Source organism: Amblyomma mixtum, chromosome 8, assembly GCF_055824585.1.
Source record: "Amblyomma mixtum isolate Tamu chromosome 8, ASM5582458v1, whole genome shotgun sequence".
NCBI classification, from domain to species: Eukaryota; Metazoa; Arthropoda; class Arachnida; order Ixodida; family Ixodidae; genus Amblyomma; species Amblyomma mixtum.
Window position 1 is genome coordinate 137,892,817 of NC_143019.1, and position 12,174 is coordinate 137,904,990.

The following is a 12,174-nucleotide window of genomic DNA, read 5'->3' on the forward strand; positions in this document are numbered from 1 at the left end:
TCGACGCTGCCGAGTACATGCACAAAGAGGAGTAGGTCGTAGCTATAGCTGACCACAAAGGAGAATGCATTAGCAGCTGCGACCATGCTAGCGAAAAGTCCGGAAGAAGTAGAAGCAGCAATAGCATACGCCATGTGCATAAAAGTTTCGCAGGGAAACACCTCAATAAGCGACTCAAAAACTGCGATAAATAACTTCATAAAAGGTACAGTACATCCCCCGGCCGCAAAACTAATTAGCAAATACCGCCCAGAAACTCGAATCAAAATAATATGGACCGCCGCACACTCAGGCCTCCCAGTAAACGAAAAGGTCGACAACATAGCCCGATAACTAGCTATCCGGCCAGGACCAGACGCGTTCCCAAACCGCGGGGCCAGCTCAGCGAGGGACCATCTACTCACTTTTAGTGAAATCACGACTTTCTATCAAAGGAGCGGATTAGAATATCACCCTCCCAACCCCACGCTCACGCAAGAGCAAGCAACCACTATCAAGCAGCTCCAAACGCACACATTCTCATGCCCCGTAATACTAGCGAAAATCCATCCAGATATATACTCTGCAGAATGCAAAAGCTGCGGAGAGTGTGCTGACCTTAACCACATCACGTGGGCCTGCAGTAAGAACCCTTTCAGCCGAATAAGCACAGGGGAGCAGCGGGAGACCGCGCTGCGCAGCTCAGATCTGTGGCAACAAAAGTTGCTGTGAGCTGACCAGGCCGCCGAGATTCCAAGAGATCAAGGCCACCAAGCGACAGTAGCTAAGCTGCGCCAGAAGGGAGCCTTCCTCTTCATAGACTATGAATAAAGTTCAAGGTCTCTCTCTCTCTAGGGGGAATTTCAGGTAAATTTCGTTGGTAGGAAAGAGTAAGGTTTTCAGGCGTAGACACCTCTAAGAAATGTAGGAGTTGTTCGTTCTTCTTTATGCACTACGGTTTGTGGCACTTTAGGGCAATGCACGGGTGAGGTAATATATTATCTACTCGTTAGACTGAAGGCGTCCGCTTATGTGTAATCAGGTCCTTCGTGTTTTCTGCGGCCCGAAAACCAATGCGGCAGAAATGCTGTGGCTCATATCTCCTCTGATTTCACTCCTTCGAAACTAGAGAGATAAACGGCCGTTACAGCCGATAAGGGGTGTCGCTGGGTTGACTCTAGGACAATTGCATACATGGTGGCAACAGCAACTTCCTGGTCCGTTCTATGCAGAGGAAGCGTACAGAGCAGGCATCCCTTGACGTCACGATGCCAACCGCCAATAAAAGAAACGATCAGTATCGGTAGCCGGCCGAGCCGTCGAGCACGGATCGCGATTTAACTTGGAGGCGCGGCAATTGTGGCCGCCAGACGCCCCAGTTGCTGAAGCCGTAACACGTGCATACAGCGTAAGCCTTGGTGCTACGACAAGCCTGAGTACTAATAGAAGACCACGTTCACGGCATTACTTCCTCAGAAAGTGAGTGCCTCGCCTTTGTTTCAATGACATTTCGACTCCGTCAATTAATTTACTTTCATAAACTTCATTTCCAGCCTTGTGTTCTGTGCCATGCTTTTTCTGTCGAATGAAAATGCGTGTCTGTTATTAAACGTTTCGCCTATAATGAACACTTATTTCAAGCTGCCAGGTATGGCGACAGAGATGGAAAGGATTGCTGTTTTTTTTTACTACTTCGAAGCAATGTCAATACACTGATAAGCAGATGGGACAGGATTTCAACTGAACGGCAAACTGCTGAGCTGATTTTGTGCTCTTGATTGGCATATAATTTGCAAGTTCAACAAATATTCAAATAATATTCATTATTAAGGCACATATATACCTATAGCCAGTGCGCTTCTTTCGCATGTTTAAAATTTCTGTCATTCGCGAGGTCATAGTTTTATACACTCGTGAGTACATCACAGCGCCACGAAAATTGTGATAGGATTGGTATTGAATCTTTCGTTAGCTTCTCATCACAGGTACTTTATTAGCCAGCACACTAGTTTTGTAAATGATGTGACCTTCTGATGAGATGTAGGGAATATTTTTCAAAAAACATTAGTAAAAACTGGCGACATATTATACAATTGGACGCAAATATATAGACTGCTCACGTTGATTGCACTCGTGTAAATTTCCTCCGTCAGGCCTTCGAAAGAGCACGGATTGAGCTCCGACGGACAAAATGCACTCAGCCTACCAGATGAAATATACAGAAATTCGCAAACATTCTTTATCAAAATATACAGTTGCTTTCTGATCTATTTTACTGTTCTAGCACAAAAATTTTCTGTGTAGTTTAGATTGCGGTACGGAACTTACCTAATCATTACCCCTCTTGAAAGTGTTGCATTGGTGATGCATTGGTAACGAGTAGAATGTACAAAACATTGCGAAATGGTTCCAGTTAGTTGCCAGCGATTTCGGCGAGAGAATACAGAGTATTTTTAAACAGCAGCACCAACCACGAATATAGCAGAACAGCGATATGTGCAACTGAATCTAAGGCGGAGCTATAATGTTGCAACTAGTTGATAAACGCCTCAAAATGCGAAGCGTTCATTACAGGAGGCGACGCAGCACAAGAACTTCGCGTCCTTTTTCATTTTCCGGCGATCATTGTTAGTTACTCATTTTCGTATTTTTATTCTCGTTTGCTTTGATAACCTGCTTCTGGCATGCCGTCTGTAATTTTGTTTGTCGTGCTGCTTTTTGTGCCATTTTAACAATGAACTCAATTCTGCTGTTACGGATAGCGCTTGTAGACTTTGGTTTCGACAACCCGGTGGCGCTCAATTGCTTCCAAAAAAATTTTACCTGTCCATGGAATTGCGTAACCAGGCCTGGGTCGCGGCCTGATTTCGGTGACCAGAACCAACTACGCACTCCTTCATGAGAACAGGATATACCATGGTGTAGTACTTCGCCAGAACCTCCTTATGAGCAAAACATTTAACCTTCGGCCCTCAGTTACGAACGGCTGCGGAGCAACAGATCAAAGGCCGCGGTCAGACCTTTGACGCAGCGGAGGGGGCTAAGAATCACTTGCTTCGGAGAGGCCGCCATTGGAAACTGAACCTGGCCAACATTAATTATTTATTTATTTAGAGCATACTGCAGGCCCAGCGAAGGGCCCTAGGAGGGGCATAGTAGGCAAAATACAAGAAAAACACAAAACAAAAGTACAAGGGAAGTCATAAAACAAAAACAATTCAATGAATAAGGCTAGTCTAGCAGTGTTGTTCGAGGAACTAGCATTTATTAATTCTATCTCTTAGGGCTTAGGAAGGTTACGACAGGTGAAAGGTATACAGTGTTAAAGCGCGGGCATATGCTATGCTATCGTAGATTAGCGGACAGGCGTTAACTAGGTGTGGCGCCTAGGCCCCTATGTCTACCGATGATGACCGGATCGCAGAAAGCTTTTAAGAGGAACTGCATGCGGCAATGAACAATGTAAATACACTGTGCGCTGTACTGATGGGTGATTTCAATGCGAAGGCAGGGAAGAAGCAGGCTGGAGACCATGCATTATCATCATCATCAGCCTGATTACTCCCACTGCAGGGCAAAGAACTCTCCCATGTCTCTCCAATTATTAACCCTGTCCATTGCCAGTTGCAGCCACTCTATACCCGCAATCTTCTTAATCTCATCCGCCCACCTAACTTCCTGCCGCCCCCTGTTGCGCTTGTATTCTCTTGGAATCCGCTCCGTTACCCTTAATAACCAGCGGTTATCTTTCTTCGCATTGCATGCCCTGACCAAGCCCATTTCTTACTCTTGATTTTGACTAGGTCGGCTGTCATTAGCCCGCGCTTGTTCCCTCACCCACGCTGCTCACTTCCGGTCTCTTAACGCTACATTTATCATTTTTTATTCCATAGATCGCTGCGTTGTCCTTAACTTAAGTTGAACCCTTTTCGTTACCTCCACGATTCTGCCCCATAGGTGAGTACTGGAAAGATGCAGCTGTTGTGCACTTTTCTCTTGAGACAAATTGGTAAAGTGCCATTCAAGATCTGAGAGAATCTGTCATATGCGCTCCATCCCATTCTTATTCTTCTAGTTATTTCCCTCTCATGATACGGATCGGCGGTTACTACCTGCCCTAAGTAGGCATATTCTCTTGCAACTTCCTGCACCTCGCTACCAATTACGAACTGCTGTTCCCTTGCTGGACTTTGAACATCACTTTGGTTTTTTGCATTTAATTTTTAACCCCACCGTTCTGCTTTGTTTGCCTAACTCATTGAATATTCTTTGCAGATCATGTCATGAGTGATCTAGCACGACAATGTGATCCGCGAATCGCAGATTATCCCGAACTGTTCCCATTTCGGTCCCCGGAATACCCGCTGTAAACAAGCAGGTGAATAGCATTGGCGAGGTCGTGAGCACCGCTTGACACCTCTCCTTATAGGAATTTTATTTCTCACTTTATGGAGGGCTATGGTAGCTGTGCAGTCATTATAGATATCTTCCCAAATTTTCACACAACACTATTCTACACCCTGATTCCGCAATGCTTGCATGACAGCTGAGGTTTCCACTAAGGCAAATGCTTTCTCGTAATCAATGAAGGCTATATATAGGCGTGGGTTATATTCTGAGCATTTATCGATCCCCTCATTGGCAGTGTGAATATGGTGCAAAGTCGTGCAGCCTTTGTGAAAGCCTGCCTGATCATTCGGTTGATTGAAGTCTAAGGTTGTCATGAGTAGTAAATAACTTGGAGGCAACGGACAGTAAGCTGATCGGTTCATAGTTCTTCAAGTCCTTGACGTCTCCTTTCCTATGAATTAAGATAATGTTAGCGTTTTTCCAAGGCACTAGACGACTACGGCATGGGTTCTAGGAATTTGTTCTAGAGTTTGGTGACAGAAATAATTTTCGGATCATGAACACCTCCTGCGCAAATGCGAAAATAGGAAATGAACGTGGAAGAGCCCCAATGGTGAGACGAAAAATTAAATATACTTCATACTATGCACCCACCTTGGCATCGCGAAGGACGTGCAGGTCGTTGGAAAGGTGCGTTGTAGAAACCAAAGGATCAAAGGATGGTAAGGTCCTTAATGAGCCTGTACTCGAAAAGGGAATGAAAGAAACAACTGAAGCGGGATCCAGTGACGAGTTTGCGGTTAGAGGAAAAATAGAGAAATTCGGGATATCGGTTCGACAGGACAAAGTTTCTGCTTTAACTGAGAACGACTACATCAATGTTAAAGCAGTCAGCAATATTGTCACAGCTATAATTAAGCTATGCGCAGAAGTAGACGGTAGGTTAATTTCGGCGGGGCACCGGCAGGCTATCTCAGGAGAAGAAAGATCTCCTTAAAGAGACTATGAAGTATATTAATTGCGATTACGTAAAGCAGACGAGAGATAGGCAATCCATCACTCGTCACCCCAGTGCAAGAATTTTTGAGCTAGCATCAATAACAACGATGATGTAGGCGATTAAAAATCACGCTCCTCCTCTCCCCCCTCAACTCGTACGCGCGGAGCACCAAGAAAAAATTAAAGAAAGCAGCTCTGGGACTGAGCCCCGCCCATGAATACGTCAATTGCTTACGTTCGGTTTGCGACTTCCGGTTGTCGCACCCAGCACCCCAGCAGCAGCGTCGGCAGCCTTCCTCCATGGTCGGCAGCGTCTCTCCGGTCTCTCTTTGCCTTCCTGGATCGCGGCGCGCGTCGGATTTCTTTGCTTGTCACTGCGACAAAGGCACTGCGAGTGTTTCCGGAACTCCCGACAGAAAGAGGCGGGAGAGGTAAACTGAAAACATATGCGTGAAGGCAATGCCCTGGCTCGCGCTTGCCCGAAGGGGTCGCCCGGCGGCTCGAGCAGACGATTTTCACGGCTACCGGAAGCGTACCCGTGACGTCGTGGCTGCCGTGGAGCGAATGACAACGTGTAGTGGCGTGCCGACGTCACGGGACTAGTGACGTCTATTTTCTCGATTTTATTTTCAAGGCCTGTCACTACGAAGACACCAATCCGCCCACTCATTTAAAAAAAACATGGCTTTTAAAAATTCATAATAAATTGCCGGCTCAGTGCCGAAGACTCATAATGCTTCTTAGCATCATTTCTAGTATTGAAAACATTTACAAGTGACTTTTACTTCATTGCATAGTCCCTTTAAGAAACGCCAAAGCATGAAGGCGTGTAACCCAGAGAACACAGCTGGCAGAGCTACCAAAGTAATCAAAAAGCAGAAGGTAGTCGGCACAAGGAAGTTTAAAATAAAGTAAATCGAGTATCCTCTAAAAAATGGGGGAGTTAAAAAGTCGTATAGAGGGAAATAAATACAGGAAAAAAAACAGATCTATCCATTAAGTGACAACGAGGGCAATCTCATTAGCGAAATAGGTAAGGTAGCTAAAATAGCTGTAGAGTTCTACAAAAATCTATAGTGTATCCAATGTAATCAGGACGGTAATGAGAGGGGCATTAGAGCACAGTACTGGGGGACACCGCCGGTCACGAAAGAGGCAGTGAAAATAGCTTTAGGAGCATCGAAGAGCAGGACATCAGGACAGCAGCTGGTGGCGATGAGGCAACAGCAGATCTGTTGAAGAACGGAGCAGAAAATCTGCTAAAAAACTGCCCATCTTGTATATGCTATGCCTTATAACTTCGAACGTACCAGAAGCTTGGAAAACGTTAAAATTATCTTAATCTATAAGAAAAGAGACGTAAATTGCGAACCGATCAGCTTACTCTCCGCCGGATATAACGTATTTACCAAAGTAATCGGTAATCAATTCAGGACTACCTTAGACTTCTATCAACCACGTGATCAGGCAGGCTTTCGGAAAAGAGGCTGAACAATAGACAATATGCACGTTGTCAAAATGCGCAGAGTATAACCGGCCACTATATACAGCCTTGAAATATTTCATAAAGCATTTGACTCAGCCGAAACTTCAGCAGTCACGCAGGCGTTGTGGAATCAGTGTGTAGCAGACGCTTATGTAAGTATACTGGAAGATATGTATTGCAGGTGCACAGCTACCATAGTCCTCCACAAAGTAAAAAGCTCACTTTCTGGCCACATATAAACAGCTTAAAGAAAAAAGCTTCCCAGGCCCTGAGTGTGCTGAAATTACTGTGAAGAAAACGCTCGGGGTCTGATAGGGCATGCCTGTTACATAGATATCGAGTCAGCATTAAAGTTCTAATAAGGAAGGGTGTCAGAAATAGGGACACAACCTGGCCCATATTATTCGCCCCCTGTTTACAGGAGGTATTTAGAGGCCTGAATTTGGAACAGTTGGATACAAGAGTTAATAGAGAATGGCATAGAATTCTGTGATTCGCTGATGACATCGCCTTACTTAGTAACTCAGCAGCTGAGCTGCAAAAAAATGAGCAATGAGTTAGACAGGCAGAACAGTACTGTGGGCTGTCACATATATTAGAAAATTGGAAACAGAAGTATGAACTAAAATCTGTACAAGACGTGACGATAAGCATGACGTGTATTAATCCAAGAGTAAAGAAGATGACCAAGAAATATTGGTGGGAAGAGTTGATTGATGGAGAAGAGAAGACGATGACGACGAAGACAAGGATGACGTGTGCCAACGACAAGGCTGTAAAAGCGCGAGGGATAGCGTGACACGTGGGGAAAAACAGAGAAGTGGAGGTTCCGGCAGGTAACGAACGCATCGGCTGGAAGCGAGCAACGCCGGCTACTGCTCCGGTGATCTCGAGTCCTACAGGGCCGCACCGCAAACTTCCTCCGTTCCTGAGCCCGGTCCGGAGAGTCAACGGCTGACGCAACCACCTGCTACGACCAGGTGCCTCCAGCGCTGTTGCCACCCAACCGGGTGGTGCCCACAATGCCAACATAACCAGCGTCACCTCCACGGGCACTTGGACCGGGAGTGAGTTCGTACGGCGCCGCCAACGACGCCGCCAGCGATGCCAGCCTGAGCACTACGAACGCCACCTCGACGCCGGTTACCTAGATTCATCTGACTGGACCCATGCAACACATCAGCGACACCGAACCGTGAGCATGAACGCCGAACACTAGTAGACTAGGTTTTCCCGGCCCGTGTGTATTGGTAGTCTGTGTGTTGTGTTAGTTTTGTCAGTTTTGTTTGCTAGTGTTTGTGTCGCGTAGGGTGTGTCTGTGTGGGTACACTTGTCGCCTAGTCCGTCCTTTCGGCCCGAGTGTTCTCGGGGAGATCCGTGACAGGGGCTAAAAACTAATGTGGAGAGACACAAAGTAGTGCTCAGCAGTCTCAGAAGGAAACAGCAGTTTACATTTGGTAGCGAGATGCCGGAATGGTACGCGAATACCTCTATTTAGAACAGGTAGTGAGTGCAGACTCGGATTACGAGAGTGAAATAAGTAGGAGAAAAAGAATGAGATGAAGCGCATTTGGCAGGTCCTCTCTGGTCATGAACGGCAGTTTACTAAAATTCCTCAAGAGAAAAGTAGGCGACAGCTGTATCTTAGCGGTACTGACCTATGGGGCAGAAACGTGGAGGCTAACGAAAGGGTTCAACCTAAGGACAACGCAGCGAGCTATGGAAAGAAAAATGATGGGGGTAATGTTAAGAGACAGCAAGAGGGCTGAGTGGGTGAGGGAGCACACGCGGGTTAGTGACATCCTAGTCGAAATCAAGAGGAAGAAATGAGAATGGGCAGGGCTTGTACTGAAAAGTCAAGATATATACCGAGGGTCGTGAAGTGTAACAGGCTGGATTTCAAGGAAAGAAGGAAAGGGTTGTGTAGTAGGAGACGGCTGAAAGTTCGCCTGCCGAATGAGATTAAGAAGTTTGCGTTGGTAGGGGGGACGCAGCTAGCACTGGGCAGGATTAATCACCGAGATATGCCTTTGTCCTGCACTGGGCGTGGTCAGGCTGATGACAATGATATTTTATGATTCATCACTTTAACCTTTTTATGGTTAATATTAGTTTTTAATGATTCATTTGTAGAAGACGTAAAATGCATGATGCGGGAGTAGAGGATAAAGGGTCCGATGTCTTGCGAGGTCTATATGGCTTCTTCAGTACAGCACACTGCACGTACAGAAATGAAAATCTGGAAATGCGTTTCAAATTACATAAAGCGATTGTTTGAATACAACAGCAAACAAAATTGAACATCACTTTAAACAAATATACCATTTCTTCAACACTGATATGTTCATATAAATAATTATGAGAAATGTAAGGAAATTGTTGCATGAAGAGTTCGGGGCTCATTAGATCCCCTGGCCACTCGATCGGAATAAAAAGGCCATGACACATGTGCCAAGCATGGAAAGAAAACTTCATATATAAGCAGTATATTGTAGCGTGCAACGCCAAAAAGAACACCCGCGCAGAGACGAAAAACCTGCGGCGGTCCCCTAGTGGTTCGAGCGCGCGCGAGAGAGCCAACTAACTTCTTCCTCTTCTAGCGCATGCGCTACTTCTGTCTCTTCTTCGAATGCATGTATCACTGCCCCCCTCTTCTACAGCATCGACACGATGCGGCTGGGAGCGAAAAGTCAGCGAAAGGGTAGAACACAGCTGCAGTGGACCGCAGTTCAGTCAGGTAGCCGGTCGTGGTAAGGCTTCATGCGAACAACGTGTACGACTTCAGTTCGGTGCGACCGGCGCGATGAACAAGCTGTCGGGGCGGGAGCAACTGCATAAGTCACAACACTGATGCGGCGCACTACTTCGTAAGGGCCGAAGTATCGGCGCAGCAGCTTTTCAGAGAGCCCGCGGCGACGAACAGGTATCCAAATCCACACAAGGTCGCCGGGAGCATAACTGACGAAACGGCGTCCACAGTTGTACTTAGTGGCGTCAGCCTCCTGTTGACGGTGGATGCGCAGGCGGGCCAGTTGACGCGCTTCCTCAGCACGCTGAACGAAGGTATCTACGTCGATGTCAGCGTCAGAGTCGCAGTAAGGGTCGACGGGCAACATAGCATCCAACGGAGTGGTCACCTGGCGACCGAAGACAAGCTGAAAGGGGGTCAGTCGGGTTGTTTCCTGCAGGGCGGTGTTGTACGCAAACGTTACGTACGGCAGAATGGCGTCCCAAGTTCGATGCTCGACGTCAACGTACATTGATAGCATGTCGGCTAGTGTGCGGTTGAGTCGCTCTACCAACCCGTTTGTCTGCGGGTGATACGCCGTAGCACGTCGGTGGCTCGAGTGCGTCAGAGTCATCACGGACTGGGTTAAGCGGGCCGTGAAAGCAGTTCCCCGGTCAGTAACAACAACGGCGGGTGCTCCATGACGCAAGACAATGTTGTGGACGAAGAACTGCGCCACTTCAGCAGCAGTGCCTTTGGCAAGAGACGTGGTCTCAGCGTACCGTGTGAGGTAGTCAGTCGCAACGACTATCCAACGCTTTCCAGACGAAGACTTCGGAAATGAGCCAAGGAGGTCCATGCCCACTTGATGGAAAGGGGTCTTCGGTGGATCGACGGGGTGAAGAAATCCGGCCGGTTTCAATGGAGGAGTCTTCCGACGTTGGCATTCACGGCATGTTTTGACGTAGGCCCGCACCGATGGGAGTAACCTGGGCCAATAATACTTTTGTCTAATCCGCGCGAGTGTACGGCTGACTCCAAGGTGGCCGGCGGATGGTGCATCATGACAGGCACTCAAGATCTCAGACCGCAGCTGTGATGGTACGGCGAGTAGGAACACTTCTTCGCTATTGGCAAAGTTGCGCTTGTAGAGAACACCAGACCGTAAAGTGAAGGTGTGAAGCCCTCGAAGAAAAACACGCGGAATGGGAGCGTCACTGCCTTCGAGGTAATCGATGAGCGGCGCCAACTCCGTGTCCGCCCTCTGAAGCTGCGCCATTTGGGTGGTACTAACAGAGCCCAGGAAAGGAAAATCATCGGTGGTTTCTTCGGTATTGATTGGGATAGGCGCGCGCGACAGACAATCCGCATCCTGATGCTTGCGGCCAGACTTGTAAACTACTGTTAAGTCGTATTCTTGCAAGCGTAAGCTCCGTCTAGCCAAGCGTCCTGAGGGGTCTTTGAGGCTCGCCAGCCAGCATAAGGAGTGGTGGTCGCTTACCACACGGAAGGGTCGTCCGTAGAGGTACGGTCGGAACTTGCAGATGGCCCATATCACTGCAAGACATTCTTTCTCCGTCGTAGAATAATTGGTCTCGGAGCGCGTAAGTGTCCGACTAGCATAACTGATGACCCGTTCTGCACCGTCTTGCCACTGGATCAGTACTGCACCAAGGCCAACATTGCTGGCGTCAGTGTGGATGTCCGTGGCAGCATGCTCGTCGAAATGGCCGAGTATCGGAGTGCTTTGCAGACGGCTGCGAAGCTCGACAAATGCAGCCTCTTCGTCGGTCCCCCACAGGAAGGGCGTGTCGTCACGGGTCAGTGCGTTCAGCGGTTCCGCGATTTTCGAGAAATCTTGAATAAAGCGCCTATAATAGGAGCACAGGCCTAAAAACCGGCGAACGGCCTTCTTATCAATTGGGCGTGGAAACCCTGAGACGGCAGCAGTCTTGTCAGGGTCCGGGCGAACACCTTGTGCGCTGACAACGTGACCAAGAAAGCGAAGTTCCTCAAAGCCAAAATGGCATTTCTCGGCTTTGATGGTGAGCTGCGCGGATTTGAGCGCTTGTAGCACAATGCGCAACCGCTCCAAGTGTTGGTCAAAGGTGGGCGAAAATATAACGACATCGTCCAGGTACACCAGGCAGGACTGCCATTTCAAGCCGGAGAGGACAGTGTCCATCATGCGTTGGAAAGTCCCGGTGCTGAGCACAGACCAAATGGGAGCACTTTAAACTCATAGAGGCCGTCAGGCGTCACGAAAGCCGTCTTCTCCCGGTCTCTCTCGTCCACTTCGATTTGCCAGTACCCGCTTTTAAGATCCAATGACGAGAAGTATCTGGCGTTCCGCAATCGGTCGAGCGCGTCATCTATCCTGGGCAGCGGGTAAACGTCCTTTTTGGTCACGCTGTTAAGTTTCCTGTAGTCCACGCAGAAACGCAGAGTATTGTCCTTCTTTTTGACAAGAACCACAGGCGATGCCCACGGACTGGTGGACGGCTGAATGACATCGTCTGCAAGCATCTCGGCAACCTGATTCTGAATGGCTTCTCTCTCCACCGGGGAAACACGATATGGGCGCTGGCAGACGGGTCGCGTAGTCTCGTCAGTGATGATACGATGCTTGGCG

The 12,174-nt window shown here is 47.9% G+C and overlaps 1 protein-coding gene across 3 annotated transcripts in view; it reads left to right on the forward strand.

Moving 5' to 3' along the window:
- LOC149334596 (uncharacterized) overlaps positions 1–12,174 on the forward strand; it is a 57,286-nt gene that overhangs the window by 10,474 nt on the left and 34,638 nt on the right. The window contains exons 1-2 of one of the 3 annotated variants that reach the window (XM_089555242.1): positions 1,221–1,458; positions 7,795–8,009. The exons of 1 other annotated variant lie outside the window; for it this stretch is intronic. The gene's annotated coding sequence lies outside the window, so the exon portion shown is untranslated. Of the gene's footprint in view, positions 1–1,220; positions 1,459–7,794; positions 8,010–12,174 lie in introns of those variants that run through there. One more of the 3 variants, XM_089555241.1, reaches the window with a different exon arrangement.